The following is a 12146-nucleotide window of genomic DNA, read 5'->3' on the forward strand; positions in this document are numbered from 1 at the left end:
TTGTGACTAAGATGTTAACTTGCGTATTTAGGAGCTTCTGTGTCTGAATTAGATACCTTTGTTAGTTGAGACAGCTTATTCATTTATTCAGCAGGTGCCTACGGTGCCTGGAACTGTTCTCAACAGTGAGGATGTAACAGTGAACAGGACAGATAAAGACAGATAAGGTCCCTACATGCAAGCACTGAAGAGAGAGAACAGTGATGCGGGGGGGCGACCGCTCGGAAGAGACATAGAGCAGCCCAAGGCGGTAGTGAGGGCTGAGTTTGATTTTGTTCAGGGGGCCAGGGAAGACTGTCAGCTGTCTGTTTCACCCTCTGTTCTTGGGACACACACCATCCAGTTCTGCTGCCATAGTCACTAAGAGGCAAGGAGGAGCTCCAGGTCCTATGTAGAGAGAGCACATAGCCCAGGGGACGTGACAGAGGAAGAGCTTGTCAGCCTCAGCTTGAACAGCTTGCCCTGGGCACCAAGAAGAAAATACTGGTGTAAACAGAAGCTCAGCCGAGCCCACAGCAGTGACAAATCCAGTGTGTCTTGTTCTGTTGTGTTCCCAAGCCTGACTCAGGCTCTACCTGTGGTTCCTGGTGATGGCTTCTAAGCCCATCTGGCCAGCTCTCTATTGCCTGAGTGTGGTGTTACCCTGCGGCCTTCAGTCACTGGGATTCACTTTCCCTCTCTGTAGCAGTCACTGCATACTACAGATTGTACAGTGTGGCCTATATTAATTGGACTTCAATCAAGACATCATGCCACTGTTTATCAAGTGAGATACACTGTTATGTGTCCCTCATAGCTGAAGTCTGGCTTTTGAGCTGCAAGTGACTATGTTGTATCTATTGAGGCTCATGTTTCACAGGTGATTTTCCCTGCAAGCTGGTATCAGGCCAATTTTCTTTCTTGGTTACCATGCTGAGTAACTGTTCATGTATGTATTAATTTCTGTCTGTATCTGCTGTGGCATTCTCAGCCATATTTCTTTTAATATCATTCTTTTGGTCAAATCAAAGGTTAATTTTTGTTTTTGATTTTTTTATCTGCAGGGGGGGGAGTTGTAAGATATCTATTTTGGAAAACATAGTGGTAGTGCTGTCTCCTACACTGAGAGCAGATATGCCCACTCCAAAGCCCTTTGTCCAGCCCACACTCTGGGGCCATCCAGAAGCTGAATTGAGCCTTGGGATGGTGCTCTGTTTTGGCCTGCGGGGTTCATGTTCATGCTTAGATTTCCCACTGGGATCGAGGTGAGGCCCTTGATGGGTTTTTGAGGCAGAGTTACACTTGTTTTGGGATTATCCTCTTGGCATCCCCAGCGAAGTGTCCTAGCGATCTCTGATGCTATCTTTGAATCTCACGCCGCCTCCTACCTTGATGTGTTTTCTTTGTGTGTGTTTTGTGTTTTGGTAGCCATGAATCTTAGGAAACTTGCCTTCATGATCCCCCCTAAACTGTAGTTCATACATACTTTTATTCTCTTTTCTGCCTAGATATTGGAGAATCGGTTTGCTGTTACATTACTCAAAAATAAATGCAAGTCAAACTCCTCCACTTACCAAATAAATAAAAGAGGATAGCTGGATCACGTGGGAGAGTGAAAGTGAAAAAGCTGTTCAATTCAATAGATGTCAGAATGACCTTGTCCACCTTCATCACACATTATTCAGTTTAGATTAAAGGTTTTTTTGGTGCCCTCTCTAACAGAAGAGTTTTGTCTCCCTTTTCTAACCTTCCCTTCTTGCTGTCACAGTATCGTGTTCAGTATGTGTGTGTTGATTTCTCTTGAGCTATTTAAGTGTGATGTGTGGGTCTCCAGTTTCCTGCAGTGTTCTGGCGCTGTTACTGAGGGACCTGTGGTCAGGTGGGGTCAGTCAGGTCAATGGTTTACATCCAGGTAAACTAACAAACATTGGAATAAAGGACATCTAATACAAACATGTGTAATGGTTTCATTAAAGTTTGTAAAAAAGTTTTTTTTAATCTTTGTGTCGCTCCCTCCCCTCATTGGCCACCCTCTCAGTTGCAGGCTGTGATAAATGGCAGTGTTCATTGAGCCAACCTGCCGTATGCCACCACAATATTGACTATGAACTGATACTTGTGCATGACCTCTCACACCACCCCAGGACATATCCTTGGAGGAGAAGAAGGCATATGCTCTTAATATTTTGTTTTCTAAACACACTCAAGTAATATGCTCTGTGGAGGTGGTTATATATCATGATTGGGAGACAGATAACCCATAAACTTGTTCTAATCTTAATGGCCTCCCACTCTTAGAGATGGGTTTCTACCCATTGTTCCTATATCTTCTCTTCTGTTTTATAAAAAACGATTTCAGTGGGTCAGGGTTGGAGTGCCCGAAGATGCCTCCTGTGGAGAGTTAGCAAGTGCAAGACCTGCTGGGCTGACTCCCTGCTGTGGGGAGTTAAGTAGCCAGGTGTAGGAGTGAGTGGCTGACTCTCTGCTTGGGCAGGTGAGATGCTGGCCTCATCTGTGGTGCTGAAGCAAGCAGGCTATTTCATGTGCATCCATCAGCTCTCCCCGGGACTGGACTGGACTGATCAATGCTGGCTACCAAACATGCTTTCTTACTTGGAGTTCTCTTGTCCCCAGTTGAGCTCTTACATGAGAGCTCATTACAGTTTTTCTCTTTTTTTTGACTTTTCAAGAATGTTACAATGGCTCCCTAGTGTTTAGGTTGTGTTGGGTTTTGATTTTTGTTAATGGAGATGATTTTTGACATCAATGTCAACGGAATGTGGTATTTTTCATAAGGTTCATGGCCTCTATAATGCCAGATGCATGAACCTACCTTTTGACTGGGGCTAGGATAAACTTGACTCTTCTGTATCTCTGTTCCTGTTTTTCAGGGTATCCACTAAGGGGAAAAAAAAAATAATCTGAGAGTTTGGGTCCTGAAACAGTTGCTGGTTTCCTTTATTTCTGATTTTTGAAAGGTGAAGGAAATAGGCTATGACAAGCACCTGTCACCGTGGTCCTTGCTCCCCTTGTCCATTTCCCCTCCAGGCCAGGACAGTTCTATGAGCATGAAACCCACTGAGAATCTGATCGACTTGGTGCTAGATCTGATTGCATTTGGAGAGTGGTTCTGTGGCGACTGCTTCCCTTCTTTCAACCCTGTTTTCATTATTCGTGCCTTTTCTTTCTCCCTGATCCTGTCTCCACTCCCCACCTCTCCGACACACAAAAAGTCAGAATGCGAGTTAGTGGAATGTAAGGCTGTTGCTTATCTCCGGGTTATTATTGTTTTTGCTGTAGCCTGCTCTGTAATAAATACAATCTCCCGCAGATATAACGTGCAAAACAGGCAATAAAATGTGGCTGGTGCGTGGCTTACTGTTGTTCTGGTAAATCAGACAAATCAATTATAGTTCTGAGGTAGGAGAGAGCTCCCTGCTCCTCAGGTTGCAGCCCACGGTGCACTGGTTTCATCCTCTGCCTCCCTCACTGGCAGTGGGTGAGTCCTAGTGTCCACTGGACTGTCCCTCTGTCCGCTGTTGTGTGTCCTTTCCTCTCGGGTGCGTGTGGAGTTATGTGTGTTTGTTGACAACACCACGAGAGACTAGAGCCTCGTCCAGCATCCTGTCCACTCCAGCCACATTTCTAAAAGCCCCAGAATGGGTCCGATTACTAGGATGGGCCAGTCCATCTCCTGAATGTCTTCTGCCTTTCCGTGGTGTGGAATCCTGACAACTCGGAAGCAGATTTTGCTGTTATTTATTGTGTTCTTCTGTCCTTCCTTGTATTCCCACAGGGCTCGCTTCAAAATTGTCTTCTTTGCTCGCATTACATAGTCACTTCCTAGTAACCTCCTCTGGCCATGGCTGGTTTTTGTTGGAAATGCATACTGTTACTAATACGAATGTGCTGAACTGAGGCCTGGAATAGTCCAAAGACTGGCTCTGGGGGTGGGAAGTGGATGGGGTGGGGCAGTGTTAGGTTTTCAGGTCCTTATTTCTCCATTAAATTGTGAAGTAAAGGCCTGCAGAGTTGGCCAGTGAGGGTGTCACATGTAAATACAGAGGATGGAAGTACTCCTTGAGAATAAATAACCAGGTAGGATGTTAAGCATGTCCTCCTGACCTCTGCCTCCAGGTTCTGGGTTTTCAGCACCTTTTTCAACTTGAGTAGCCCTGTTGTCTTGTCCTCAGGGTATTGGCAGCAGCCTTTCCGGAGGAGGCTTATGAGCTGTTATAGAAGTTGTCTTTTTTTAGCTCCCAGTGGAGTTGGCCTCAGTGTAAGAGTTTTAAAATATTTTTGGCCAAAGAGATTTAAAATGTGGTTTGTCCAGCAAGTCTGGGGAAGTTGTACAGCCACACGAGGGCTTTATAACTTAGGTCTGTGTTAACCTGCAGTTTCCCCTCTGTGTATTCCAACTTGTTGTTTAGATTGCTGACTCCTGCTTCTGTGACTCTAAGGTTCCGCTCAGCTTCTCATCACCAGTGACTTGCTAGTACCAACACTCCTTTCTTGTATGTTTTCACAGCTCTTCCCTGTTTTACTCTCCTTTAGCCTCTGGATAACCTCCTTAACATTTGAGGGTCTTGGTGTGGTGACTGAACAAGGTGGTGACTTTTTTGTGGTGACTGCACAAGGTCGTGGCTGAGGGCTCTGCCTGGGAGTTCAGTTGCTTAGCCCTCGATCTCCCTTCACACCGTGTATTTGCTCCCCTGGGGAAATCCCAGAGGAACCTTGTCTGGCAAGAGCCAGCACCCTAGCCGCTGACCTTGCTGCTGGAAGCCGTATGTGCTCCGTAAGGTTGACATCCCCTCATGGGGAAGGCATGCTGAGTGCCAGTGCCGGGTTCTCACGTGCTCTTTGGCAGCTCTGGTTTTTGCCAGTTTAGGGGAAGGTGCTGTTCTCTTTGTTCCACTCCTCCTCCTTCCCCACAGAAGGTTCTTGAACTCCTGTCACTCTAGTCGGACTGCAAGGGGCAGCTCATCGACCAGCAGTCTCCCAGCTCAGAAACGCAAGGCAGCCCTGTGGTCCAGGCAACTGCAACAGCAGAGTGGCAACCACACTGGGAGTCTCTTCCTTCCTCCCATCTACTGAGCCTCTTTCCTTTCTTCATCCGCCCCCCCCCCCCCCATTCTCGCCTGTCCTCCCCGTCCTCCCATCTCTCCCCACAGCTCCCTTCTCCCCTCCCCTTCTGCAAGAGAGTTTGTAAGCAGACCTTGATTGTAGGGGATTTGGCTTCAGCTGGTCACCCTCCCTGATGGCCAAGGGCATCGCTTTATGGCCCTTTGTTCATAGTTTTTGCAGCCCTAGGAGTCCTGTGTGGCCAGTTCTTGTTTTGTAAAGCTCTCCTATTCACACTCCCCAGAACTGCAGCAGTATCCGTCTCTTCTAAAGAAACCCAAAAGCATTTATGCTTTCCATGGGAATAAGAGAGAAGTCTATCTTTCTTAGACTGAATGTGTTTCTGAATGAAATTGCAAAGAAATGGCTGGAATTTTAAAAAGATTGTATTTCAGCTTCTATCACAGTTAGTGGTTGTATTTAAGCACCTCCTTTTACAAATTTAATCCCATTTTCAACTGAGTTCTTCTATTGTTGATTTTTTTTTGCACTGTCAGACACTAAATGTAGGACATATTCTCTCACCTCTTTTATTTAGTTGGGAACATCATGAGAAATTGTTAGTAGACTTTGAAACTGGCAAGATGATTATTGAGTATCCTTTCAGTGGAATGCTGAGTGCTCCCTGGTAAACCCTTTGGGATTATCTGATTCTGTAGCCCCTTTGCTTATATCTGGATTGTTTTGCATGCCTATGGAGAGAGAATTTCACTTGAAAACCTGATAAGGAAGCAAATGATTCCTGTTTGTCCAAATGTGGTCCTGCATGAAAGTGGAAGCATTAGTCACCAAGTCATGTCTGACTCTTTTGTGACCCCATGGACTGTAACTCACCAGGCTCCTCTGTCCATGAAATTGTCCAGGCAAGAATACTAGAGTGGGTTGCCATTCCTTTCTGCAGGGGATCTTCCCAACCCAGGGATTGAACCCAAGTTTCCCCCATTTGCAGGCAGATTCTTTACTTTCTGAGCCACCAGGGAAGCCCCTAGTCCTATACAGATAGTTAATTGCCACTCTGTAAAAGAAATGTTTTCATACTTCACATGTTTACTCTACAGTTTTGCTCTACGGTTTTGCATCTTTAGCAAATTCGGTTCAGCATTCCTAGTTGCCTATATATATATGTGTGTGTGTTCAGTCACTCAGTCGTGTCCCACTCTTTGCGACCCCATGAACTGTAGCCCACCAGGCTCCTCTGTCCATGAAATTCTCCAGGCAAGAATACTGGAGTGGGTTGCCATTCCCTTCTCCAGGATATATGTCTATATCTATATATCTCCTCAAGACCCTGCTTTGAATCACTTATAAAATCTTTCTGATTCCTTCATTAATAAGTGGATTAATAAAATATTGACACATCTTCATTTTATATTTGTATAGAAATCATGATTTTACTAGTTCGAAAATTATCCTTTAAGAGGGGAGGCAATTGCAAGAACAGGAAAGCAGCACCAGACTACTTATAACATGGTTTATATTGGCTCCTCTATACCTGAAAATGTGGAGTCATTTGGTTGTAGAAATTCTTTTAAGAAATAAAGTTCTAAAGTGAATATGTCTTTCATCTGCAGAATGCCCCATTACATGCCCCTGCCTTTCTGGGTCTGCTGTTTTCTTCACCAACAGGATTTTGTGTTGGAAAATTCAGGTGTCTTAGTAAGTTGACATAGAAGGATTGGACATTGAGCACAGGGCCCTAGGTCTAGACATGTATTCCAGCTCTTAAATTCAGCACCTCTGAAGATATGTTTGATCAGGTGACTTGCCCAGAGGTGGAGCATTGTTAGAAACAGGTTTTTTGTTTGTTTGTTTGTTTTTTCTTGCTTCTTACAATAAAATATCTTCCAAAATAATCTATAGACTTGATGTGCTCCTACACTGAATTCAGGAAGTTTTTCTGCCATACATTTGTCTAGTTCCCTTCTGATTTCGTGTTTAACTGACTCCACTCAGAGGGATGCATACAAATGAGCTCTAAGAAACAGAGTCTTCCCTTTCATTTAAGTGGCCTGAGCTACAGTTTTTTTGTCTTTCTTCCTTTGTTCAAAGAAAGGAGAGAGGAAATTGAGGGAGTCCTGGAGCATTTCTTCCAAAGAAAAAATGTCATCTGTTTTCAGAGAGTTGCCTGTAGCATAGATTCTGCTTCCACTGGTTCATGCTCTTCAGTTCTCTTTTCTGTTTTCTGGGCATATGGGGAGATTGTTCTGTGAGTCTGTTTCATGGGTCCAAATTGGCTGAATGAGCCCATTACAGGCCTGGCTAAATGAATGTTCGGATATATAGGAGGCAATTGATAAAATTCCTGGTTCCCAGGTTCAGGTGTGTGATAGGGTTGTTCGATTTGTGCCATGACTGCCAAGTGATGTGATAAAACCTGAAACGTTTCTGCCCAGCCATGGCTTCACTCTCCACTTCCCCATCATAACACTACTTAGCCCTAGATTGAACTCATTTTGTCCTGTGGCTATTGCTTATATAAACATCTCAAAGTAAGTCATTTTACTAACACAGACATTCTGCTTACTCGAGTTTTAAGGCTTTATTTAGCATGCTTCCAACTTATTCCCTGCAGAATGTTGTACAGAATGTTGGACACTCCTCGCAGTGTTGACTTCCAGATAAATATCCTCGAATCAGACCTTAGGGCAACTTGGGAATTACCTAGTAATTTTGTGCCTCAGTTCCTCATGAAAAGGGTATTCTCAGGAATAAATGATAGAATTTTTATTATAAGATTAGATTTGGGAGTGTTTGAATTTGGAGGAAGACCTGTGTTCGCTTGTAGGACATTACAGCAACATGCCTGGCTACTTCAACCACCGTAGAGAATATTTTCATATTCATTCTATTCCATTATTTCAAGTTGTCAGTCCGCTGACTCCAACTGCATTATTGATAAGCTCTTTTTGAGTAGCTGTCTCTTCTCTCCTGGTTGTGCCCTCCTCCTCCTTCAGGCTCTTTCTCTTTTTCCTGGCAATTTTCCCCTTTGATCTTCACTGGCTTCTCATCATGCCTTCCTTCAGCATTTACACAATCACTTATTACTGTAATTTTGTATTTGTTAATATATTGATTGGTAACTGATCTTAGTTGACATATGTACAATGATCTTCCTCAGTAGTTGCTAAACTCCTGAGAAAATGATATCTTTTTTATATCTCTTTACAGAGCCTGATTTAGATTTGATTTACCAAGGGATGACATAAACAGAATGAAACTGTTTGAACGAATGTGACCCTCTAGATCCTAGATGTATGGTTAACTGTGCTGGTTAGTAACTAGAAGTGAGAGGCTGGAAGAAGGATGCAACAGGAAGGATGGTCTGTTTTCTAGAATACAGCAGCAGTATGGAGAACCTGGTTAGTAGCATGAACCCGAATATTAGATCACCAAATTCAGGTCTTGGCTCAGGTTTTTTATTACTTTGTCACTTTGAAGTTATTTAACCTCTCTGTGCCATAGCTTTCTCATCTGTAAAATGAATGTAATAAGGGCCCTTATTACCTCATTAGGTTGTGGTGTGCTTCAATGAGTTAATACATCCAAAGTATTTAGAACCATTGACCTAATGAGAGAGATCAATGGTTCATGTGGTGGTGGTAATTAAAAGGCGGGGCATTCTGCCTGGCATACGGAAGCTCCTTGAAAATGATCCATCCATCCTCATTGGTAATATTTGTATTGCAAACCTTTTATCTAGTTCAAGTCCCAAACTATAGTCCTTCTCTCTTGAGTTCTTTTACTGCCTCTTTCTCTCTCCTTGGCATTTAACAATGCTGTCTGGTTTGTGTTTTAGATGCATTTGACATGTTGAGTCATGAATGAATGATCAAACAATAAGTATTGAAAGCTTATTATAGCCCCTGGCTTCCTTTGTCGCTCAGACAATGAAGGATCTTCCTGAAATGCACGAGACCCCCAGGGTTCAATCCCTGGGTCAGGATGATCCCCTGGTGAAGAAAATGACAACCCACTCCAATATTCTTGCCCGGGAAATCCCATGGATGGAGGAGCCTGCTGGTCTGCAGTCCGTGGGGTCCCAAGAGTCAGACACAGCTGAAAGACTTAAACTTTTATTATATTGCAGGCAAAGCGCTGGGTGTTGAGGATGCAACATTACAAAAGACAGGTGCAGTCCTTCTAGGTCATATGCAGCTGGGTCTATAATTAGAGTTGTAATAGAAGTATGAAAGTGTTTTAGCTCAGTTGTGTCCGACTCTTTGCAACCCCATGGACTGTAGCCTACCAGGCTCCTCTGTCCATGGAATTCTCTAGGCAAGCATACTGGAGTGGGTTGCCATTTCCTTCTCCAGAGAACCTTTCTGACCCAGGGATTGAATCTGCGTCTCCTGCATTGCTGGCAGATTCTTTACCATCTAAGCTACCTGGGAAGTTATTGGCCTAACTTAGGACTTGTATTATCACAGTTGTACCTTCTTCCATGCGGTCAGAGACCATGTTTTAAGTGATTTTAAATAGAGGCCTAAAGAAGAAATTAGCTGGAGGTTTTATTCAGGGCTGAAGGATATAATTATGCACCAGAAGGTCCTGTGGTGGAAAGTGACACACGAGTGTGGTAATGAAGTCAGCATTTCTCACGTCATTCTGGCCGCTCTGTGGAATGAACAGTAGCTTTAGTATCTTTACCTGGTTGGGGGAGGACTGAATGGTGGCTGGAACTAGGTTTTTGACAGGGAATGAAGAAAGATAGGTGTGAGATCTACTTTGAAAGAAAAACTAGTAGAATTTGGCCATTGCCTGGATCTGGAGGTCACGGGTAGAGGATGAAAGGTGGGTGTCATGCGTGTGTATCCTAATGTCCAGCACAAATAACTTGATGCTGCTTTTCCTGTATGGTGATTTTCCTCCCAAATATATGCCACAAGGGTTTGTGATTCTAGACCTTTTAAAATTGAGGTAACCATGGACTGTTCAAATGGTCCAAGGCCAGAAAAGTGAATGGGCTTCATGCATGAGTTAGTCCTGTTGGGTGAGTGTACAAAATTACCCAGGAAATTAAGGAAGAAGAGGAGTCCCTAGGCCAAGCCCTTTATCTCCAAATTTTAAAGAATCTTTAAAGGGAATTTCCCAAGCTGTGAGGGGAAAAATCATAGAGATTAAAAAGTAAGCCTCATGACACTAGTGACAACTGTAATTATTAATACATATGCACCGTTGGAGACAGAAATGGCAATGATACGAGGTCCTTAGCTGAAAAAGAAATATCTTGACCAAAACCCGTGGTCCGAATTCTTTGCCATCACTCACATATTCTGGGGTACATAGCATATTCTGAGGTACATGGTTTTCCCTGGTAGTATACAACCTGGGCGTCTCACATTGGGAACCTCAGTACCGTATCCTTATGCAAATACATCATATCCAAGTTGTAAAGTCACTGGTTGGGGGCAGCATGAAATCTGTATTTTTCTTTAGGAAGAATTACAACTCCCAAGTGTACCCCAAGACACAACATGTCTAGCAACTTTTAAGTTATTTTTCTTTAAGGATAGTTTCATCGTTGTTTAGCCTGTTATTACACATTTTTCTTGTATATGTGGAATTCTGGTACTTTTTTTTTTCATTTATTTTTATTAGTTGGAGGCTAATTACTTTACAATATTGTAGTGGGTTTTGTCATACATTGACATGAATCAGCCATGGATTTACATGTATTCCCCATCCCGATCCCCCCTCCCACCTCCCTCTCCATCCCATCCCTCTGGGTCTTCCCAGTGCACCAGGCCCGAGCACTTGTCTCATGCATCCAACCTGGGCTGGTGATCTCTTCCACTATAGATAATATACATGTTTCGATGCTGTAATTTATTTTTGGGTGCACTGGGTCTTTGTAATTGGACATGAGCTTTCTCTAGTTGCAGTGAGCATGGGCTGCTCTCTGGTTGCAGTACATGGGGCTCTCATTTTGGGGGCTTCTCTTGTTGTGGAGCACAGGCGCTAGGATGTGTGGGCTTCAGTGGTTGCAGCTCAAGAGCTCAGTAGTTGTGGCGCGCTGGATTAGTTCCCTCTCAGCATGTGGAATCTTGCCGGGCCAGAGATTGAACCAGTGTCCCCTGCATTGGCAGGCAGATTCCTAACCACTGGACCGCCACACTTCTAAGTACTTTTAGTTAAATATCTCTGAGCCCAGAGTCATGCTCGTTACATCATGCTGCTGACTTTACTAGGAACACATTTTTCTTATTCTCACATTGTGCTAACACGTGAATTTTGTTTTTCAAAATCAACAATCAAAGGAGTGTAATGTCAACACTCCTTTTGGCTCTCCACCACAATTATCTAAGTTAAACGTTCATTCCTCAGGAGAGGAGCTTAGTTTGCTGTCATCAGTGCCATAAAGCTCTGTGCTTCAGATGCTGTTTTTGAAGGAGGCATGGATCATGTTTCTCATGCAGTTTTAGGTTGGGACGTTTTCCAAATCAGTTTCCAGGCTTTATTACAGTGTCCATAATATTTATTTGTCTCAAAATATATGGAACAATTAGGAAGAACTAATTCACTCAAGAGAATGTTGACTCTTGGCTCTTAAATTATCTGACCAGAATTATTTGCAACTTTATCTGGGCAAAATCAAATCAGCCCCTGAATGTTAATATGTTTTCTTCTTTTAAAAACAAAAACTTTCATACTTCTTAACACAGGTTTTCTGTCAAAATTTTTGTTTTTAAGTGCCTCGAATATAAATAAGCCAAAGGAAGACAATCATCTCTACTAGTACTACCAGAAGATTTTCAGTAAGATTACATCTGTCATCAAAATATGGGGTTGTTTTCTTTCTTCATTTTCTCTTCTTTTCCTCCCTCCCTTTTGTAAGTGATAGAAGATTTTTTCAGAACTGAGACTTCCACTGTTGTATTCTTAACTGTGGAGTCAGTGCCTGGAACAGTGACACATAATGGGTGCTTCATTCCTTTTTCTACTTAATTATTTTCCACACAAATATTCCTCTTTTACCTTACTATCTACCTAGTATTATTGTCTTACATGTTGTTGGATATTTAGTTTATTTGGATTATTTTTTCCTT

The 12146-nt window shown here is 43.1% G+C and overlaps 1 protein-coding gene across 1 annotated transcript in view; it reads left to right on the forward strand.

The window, feature by feature from the left end:
• SND1 (staphylococcal nuclease and tudor domain containing 1) overlaps positions 1–12146 on the forward strand; it is a 414314-nt gene that overhangs the window by 238891 nt on the left and 163277 nt on the right. The gene's annotated exons all lie outside the window — the stretch shown is intronic.

Source organism: Muntiacus reevesi, chromosome 6, assembly GCF_963930625.1.
Source record: "Muntiacus reevesi chromosome 6, mMunRee1.1, whole genome shotgun sequence".
Lineage (NCBI taxonomy): Eukaryota > Metazoa > Chordata > Mammalia > Artiodactyla > Cervidae > Muntiacus > Muntiacus reevesi.